At 44.0% G+C, this 7,063-nt stretch overlaps 1 long non-coding RNA gene across 1 annotated transcript in view; it reads right to left on the reverse strand.

The window, feature by feature from the left end:
- The window catches only part of LOC132537030 (uncharacterized), a 221,398-nt gene extending 218,614 nt beyond the window's left edge, over positions 1-2,784 (reverse strand). Inside the window, exon 1 of the long non-coding RNA XR_009548547.1 lies at positions 2,697-2,784. This is a non-coding gene — a long non-coding RNA (uncharacterized LOC132537030). The remainder of the gene's footprint in view (positions 1-2,696) is intronic.
- Between the last annotated feature and the right edge of the window lie 4,279 nt (positions 2,785-7,063).

The following is a 7,063-nucleotide window of genomic DNA, read 5'->3' on the forward strand; positions in this document are numbered from 1 at the left end:
GCATGCTTTGCCCCTTCTGTAGACTGCTCCCCAAAAGCAATTCCATACTAGTTTTTCACCTCCTCCACATCAATCCTATGTCAGGATCTGCTGACAGGTAGCAGATTCGAAGGTGGGATTCTCCATCTAATCACTCACGAGATAAATGGCAATCGAATTCCTAATGGCAGTGGGACATGGATTACTGAGAATACACGGCAAGCTGTACAATTTCTGAACTCATAATCACCAGAGCTTTCATCTGTGATGACTTGGATGGGAAGCAACTGATGGGGAGCTCTGGCGCCTGAGCTGTCTTTCTAATACTTGATAGACCAGGGAGAATCATTACACAGACTAAGGAATCTGATAGCTTAGCTTGTTGTCAAGTACAATTGAAGTGCTGAAGAAGGAAAATGGAGACAGGTTTAGGCTAGCCAATTATCAACTCACAGCACAGTGAGAAAGTCAGGAGACCTCCATGACAGCAGATAATAATAGCTATCATAGCTTTCTTTTCCAACATTTCTTCTTAAACTATTCTGTCCCTGTGTTCCAATGTGGTTTTGTTTATTTATTTACTTTTCTTGTAACCAGGGCTTCACCACTTTGGGCTGACTTTTTCAGATACAGAGATAGAGACAGGAAGAAAGAAAGAAAGAAAGAAAGAAAGAAAGAAAGAAAGAAAGAAAGAAAGAAAGAAAGAAAGAAAAACACCACAGCATCAGAAACCTCCTGCCAGGCAGTAAGGGCCAAGTTCAAATCTGGGTCACTCATATGGCCAAGCACATGCATTATCTAGGTGAGCTATTTTGCCATCCCTTAAAATTTGTGTTGTTTTTTTTTTTAACAGTTTATTTACTTGGTTAAGAGAGACAATGGGCAGGAGTAGATAGCATAATGGTTATGCAAAGAGATTTTCATGCCTGAGGTCCCAGTTTAATTCCCTGCAGCACCATAAGCCAGAACTGGCCAGTGCTCTGGTAAAAGAGAGAGAGACAGAGAGAGAGAGACAGAGAGAGAGAGAGAGAAACCACAGCACTGCTCAACTCTGGCTTATGGCTGGGGATTGTACCTGGCTCCCCAGCTCAAAATATGGTTTGGGGTTTTTTTTAGGATTTTATTTATTTATGAGAAAGATAGGAGGAGAAAGAACCAGACATCACTCTGGCACATGTGCTGCTGGGGATCAAACTCAGGACCTCATGCTTGACCCAAAGCTTTACCACTGCGCCACCTCCCGAATCACTCAAAATATGTTTTTATAGGTAGTCTATAACTGAGACTTTTTATCTGATCTGACAATCTCCACCTTTTAGTTTAAGTGCACAAAACATTTACATTAAATCTATTTACTGAGAAGAAGAAAAAATGCCTAGGAGCTGCTGAGTTATATGATAACTCTACATTAATTATTTCAAAAACCTACCAAACTGTTTTCTAGAGTGGCTGCACTACTTTTTATCCTCACTAGCAGTGAGTGAGGGTTCTGATTTCTCTGTGTCTTCTCAAATGCTTGTTATTATTATTTTTTTTATTTTTAATTTTTTTATTTAAGAAAGGATTAATTAACAAAACCATAGGGTAGGAGGGGTACAACTCCACACAATTCCCACCGCCCAATCTCCATATCCCACCCCCTCCCCCGATAGCTTTCCCATTCTCTATCCCTCTGGGAGCATGGACCCAGGGTCATTGTGGGTTGCAGAAGGTAGAAGGTCTGGCTTCTGTAATTGCTTCCTCGCTGAACATGGGCGTTGACTGGTCGGTCCATACTCCCAGTCTGCCTCTCTCTTTCCCTAGTAGGGTGGGTCTCTGGGGAAGTGGAGCTCCAGGACACATTGGTGGGGTCATCAGTCCAGGGAAGCCTGGCCGGCATCCTGATGGGTTAAGCGCATGTGGCGCAAAGCGGCTCCCCACCTGCACGACAGTCCCTTCACAAGCCGTGAAGCAGGTCTGCAGGTGTCTTTCTCTCCCCCTCTCTGTCTTCCCCTCCTCTCTCCATTTCTCTCTGTCCTATCCAACAACGACAACATCAATAACTACAATAAAAAACAACAAGGGCAACCAAAGGGAATAAATAAATAAATAAATAAATAACCCAGTTTCAAGTCCCCAGCTCCCCCCTTACAGAAGGGGGAGCTTCATGAGCGGTGACGTAGATTTCTCTTTTGTCTCTCTTTCACTTTCTCTATCTCCTTCTGCCCTCTCAATTTCTCTCTGTTCTATCAAATAAAATAGAATGAAGAAGAAAATTTCTTTGAAAAAAGGAAACAATGGCCACCAGCAGCGGTGGACCAGCACCAAGCCCCAGCGATAACCCTGGTAGCAATTTAAAAGAAAGTAATGAGGGGCCTGGTGGTGGTGCACCTGGTTGAGAGCACACATTACAATGCGCAAGGACCCGGGTTCAAGCCCCCAGACCCCACCTGTAGAGGGAAAGCTTCACAAGTGGTGAAGCAGGGCTGCAGGTGTCTGTCTCTCACCCTCTCTATCCCTCCCTTCCCTCTCGTTTTCTGACTGTCTCTATCCAATCAATAAATAAAGATAATTGAAAAAATTAAAAGAAAGTAATGAATGGAGACATAAACAAGCCGGTTGAGCAAGTAGCACAGTGCATTTATAAAAAGACCTTTCGGGTTTTTATGTGGAGAACATGAGGTGTGGGTGTTCTCTGAATGAGGCAAAAATGGCCTCTCATCTGGGAGATAGCTCACCTGGGAGGACATCTGCCTTGTGATAGACACTCTGGCCCAGGTTTGAGAGACCCACAGCACCTGGGAAGCATCAGCGCTGTGATGTCTGTGTGAAAATGTCGGCTGGGAGCATGAACTGCGCATGCGCAAGGTCCTGGCACAGCCAAAGGGATTAAGGTGACGACTGTGCAGTGACAGCAGAGGCTGTGCAGGAGAGCTGAGACGATGGCTGCAGGCAAATCTGGAAAGGACTGTCCTGAAGGGAGCTGGGGAAGTGGCATGGTGGTTCTGCAAAAGTCTTTCATACCTAGGGGCCCGGCGGTAACGCACGTGGCCCAAAGCACAAGGACTGTTGTAAGGATCCTGGTTCGAGCCCCCTGCTTCCCAACTACAGTAGGGCTGCAGGTGTCTATCTTTCTCTCCCTTTCTGTCTTCCCCTTCTCTCTCGATTTTTCTCTGCCCTATCAACAACAGCATCAACAATAACAACAAGGGCAACAAACGGGGAGGGGGGAGGATGGCCTCTAGGAGCAGTGGATTTTTTTTGGGGGGGTTAATGTTTTACATTCGACAGTAAATATAATATTTTGTACATGCATAACATTTCTCAGTTTTCCACATAACAATACAACCCCCACTAGATCCTCTGTCATCCTTTTTGGACTTGTACTCTCCCACCCACCCCAGCGTCTTTTTACTTTGGTACAATACACCAACTCCAGTTCAGGTTCTACTTGTGTTTTCTCATCTTGTTTTTCAACTTCTGCCTGAAAGTGAGATCATCCTATATTCAAACTTCTGTTTATGACTTATTTCACTTAACATGATTTCTTCAAACTCCATCCACAATCGGCTGAAAATGGTGAAGTCACCATTTTTAATAGCTGTGTAGTATTCCATTGTGTATATATACCATAACTTGCTCAGCCACTCATCTGTTGTTGGACACCTGGGTTGCTTCCAGGTTTTGGCTATTACAAATTGTGCTGCTAAGAACATATGTGTACACAGATCTTTTTGGATGGAACCCAACAGGGTTCCTTAGGATATATTCCCAGGAGAGGAATTGCAGGACCATAAGGTAGAGGGTAGGTCCATTTCTAGGTGAAGAAGTGGATTCTTTTTTTTTTTAGGTTTTTTTTTCTTCCTTTTGTTGCCCTTGTAGTTTAACATTGTTGTGGTTATTGATGTCGTTGTTGTTGGATAGGACAGAGAGAAATGGAGAGAGGAGAAGACAGAGAGAGGGAGAAAAAGATAGACACCTGCAGACCTGCTTCACCACCTGTGAAGCAACTCCCCTGGGGAGTAGGGGTCTCGAACCCGGATCCTTACACTGGTCCTTGTGCTTTGCGCCGCCTGCACTTAACCTGCTGTGCCACTGCCCAACTCCCAGAAGGGAGGAGTAGATTCTTAGTGCAGGCACCGAGTCCCAGCGATAAGCCTCGAGAGAAATTAAAAAAAAAAAAAAAAAGTCCTTCACGCCTGAGGCTCTGGTATTCCAGAGCTGAGAAGTGCTCTGTTCTTTCATTAAAATAAAATATTTAAGAAGAAAGCGGCTGAGCAGTATGCCTCACCCACATGGCATTACCATGCTCAAGATGTTTCACAAGTAGTGAAGCAGGAATCAAGTGTTTCTCCTCTCCCTCCTCCCCCCCAATTTCTTTTTGTCTGGTCAAATAAAACAGAAGAAAAAGAGGGGAAAATGGCCACTGGGAGTGGTGGATTCTTAGTGTTGAACCACGCCCTGTACCTCCCCAGCAATAGGAAGGGGGGCAAAGAAGGGGAGGAGAGGTGGAGGAGGAAGAAGAAGAAGAAAAAAAAACTGGCACTACAAGCCATGGAAAATTTGGCTTTAGGGCCAGGCAGTAGCGCACCTGGTTAAGCACACACATTACAGGGCTCAAGGGGAAAGCTTCACTACTGGTTCTTCTTCTAGCGTTTGCCCTTCTTCCGTAGCCAGTCAACAGCGTCAGGTTGAGCCTGATATAAAGTGAAGCAGGATTTCAGGTGTCTCTCTATCTCTTTCCCTCTATCTCCCCTTCCTCTCTCAATTTCTCTCTGTCTCTATCCAATAATAAATACACTGCATGATGGTTGTGCAAAAAGACTTTTATGCTTGAGGCTCCAAAGTTCCAGGTTCAATCCCCCAATCACCATAAGTCAGGGCTGAACAGTGCTCTTGTTTTAAAAGATGTGTATATATGTATATATATAATATAGATTTAAAATATTTTAAGAAAATAAAATATTGGTGTCACTGCTACAGTGTCCAGCAGTTCTGGAGGACCTCCCTGCTGAAGCGCTGGAGTTAGCAGGTGGTGTGTCCAAGCATCTCAAAGTCAAACAGATCACTCCGTCTCACTTGCTGTCCCTGATGAAGAGACATCTTCTCTCATCAAGGCTACCACAGATCCCTCAGGTCCGCAAGTCTCTGATTGGCAAGAAGGACAGCAGAGAACTGCTTGGACTTGTTTTTCTTTTTTTTTTTTTCCCTACTCATTTATTTTCTTATTGGATAGAAATAGAAAGAAATTTTGAGGGAAGAGATAGGAGAGGCTGAGAGACAACTGCAGCACAGCTTCACCAATCTTGAAGCTTTCCCTCTGAAGGTATGGACAGGGGGCTCAACCAGGCGCACCACCACCTGGCCCCAAGAGTTGTGTTTATCCCACCCGTTTCTTCCTCATCATTCTACAGTTACTGGAACAGAAGAAATAATAGGAATATGTGAAATTCTAAGTAACACTTCAATTGAAAAACAAAGTTATGACTTTTTTTAAATTGTATAATTCCTTGACTCAAAGTCTGATTTTAAAAAAATGCTACTCTGTAGGTAGGGAAATAGCATAATGGTTACACAAAATGAATTTCATGCCTGAGGTTCCAAGATCCCAGGTTCAACTCTCAGCACTACCATAAGCCAGAGTTGAGCAGACTATGGTTAAAAATAAATAAATAAACAAATAAATACCTTTTTGTGTGGTATCGGTTGTGTGTTGATTGACTAGATTTCTCCCGCATGTTTTATACAAAAATGGAACTGATGAATCATTTTCTACAAAAATAAATAAATAAATAATATGACCTGTGTACATTGGCCCCTAGGTTATTTATCAGTAGTTCTTCACTGCAGGTTGAGACCTCTGAGCTCAATAGTCCACTAGTGCTAAGTTCAAATTCCTACATAGTCAATTGTTTGAAAAATAACCCAGACAAGCAGATTCTTAGCCAGGGCTTTCCAGACCTGCAGACTCCACAAAACAACAGTCAGCCATTGATAAAAACTGAGCAATGTGGTTACAAGCCTTCAAATCTTTTAGAACTTTCTGACCTGCTCTGATCTGCTGTGCTGCTGAAGGCCACCACCCCAAAACAGAAACCTCCCTTCTCCACCAGAGTGCCCCTGCTTCCTTTAAGTAGCAACCCCTTCCCTCCCTCCTTTCTCAGAAAGCAACTGTCAAAGCTTGGACCAGTAAAGCTTGTGTATGCTACTGCCACCTTGTGTCCACATTCTTTTCTGGCTGGCCCCCAAGCCTCCCCAACACCCTACAGGTGGCAGCATTCTCCCAAGTGTCAGGTGACATCTCCACTGGAGAGTGTGGCTATGGACGTCGGGAAATGTGATGGACTTGGAGCTGCAGAAGTAGATCTGGAGAAAAACAATAATGCTAGCACAGATCAGGAAATTGGGGAAAGCTAACAGCCTACCTTCAAAAAGCACAATGCTGGTAGGCTCTGCAGATGACCAGGTAAAAAGTGGAGCTTCCATGGTGAACATGAGCATGGCCTACCCAGAACTAAGGCTGTGGCATGCAGACAGCAACACTGCACTTTTGGACTCAGTCTGCTCCTCAGAGTCCATGCCTACTCCTGGTTTAGAGACAGAACAAGACAGGTTTGAACTGGCGTGTGTGTGTGTGTGTGTGTGTGTGTGTGTGTGTGTGTGTGTGTGTGTGTGTTTCATATGCAGTGATACCAAGGGCTAGCTATGAGCTGTACATATGGGGATTTTCCACTGTGCAGCAGAGCCCCTATCCTGATAAGTATCAACTGTACAACCGGACATGAATCACTACTTAGCTTCATTGTGCATTTGTGTTTTTTTATCCCTCCTAAAGGCCTCCCATGTGTACAATATCACCAGGAAGGCCTCCTAAGTCTAATTTCTTCCTACCTTTCCTTCTCTCTTTCTTTTTTTTTAAAGATAAATAGACACAGAGAAAGGAGAAACACCATAGCAACACTCCACCATGCTTGAGGCTCACTCAGTACCATTTATGATGCTTCTACATGGCACTTGGCTCCAAACTTGGGACCTCATACACAGGAAAGCAAATGTTATACCAGGTGAATTATCTCTAGCTCCTTCTCTCCTTTTTTATTTTATT

Source organism: Erinaceus europaeus, chromosome 2, assembly GCF_950295315.1.
Source record: "Erinaceus europaeus chromosome 2, mEriEur2.1, whole genome shotgun sequence".
Lineage (NCBI taxonomy): Eukaryota > Metazoa > Chordata > Mammalia > Eulipotyphla > Erinaceidae > Erinaceus > Erinaceus europaeus.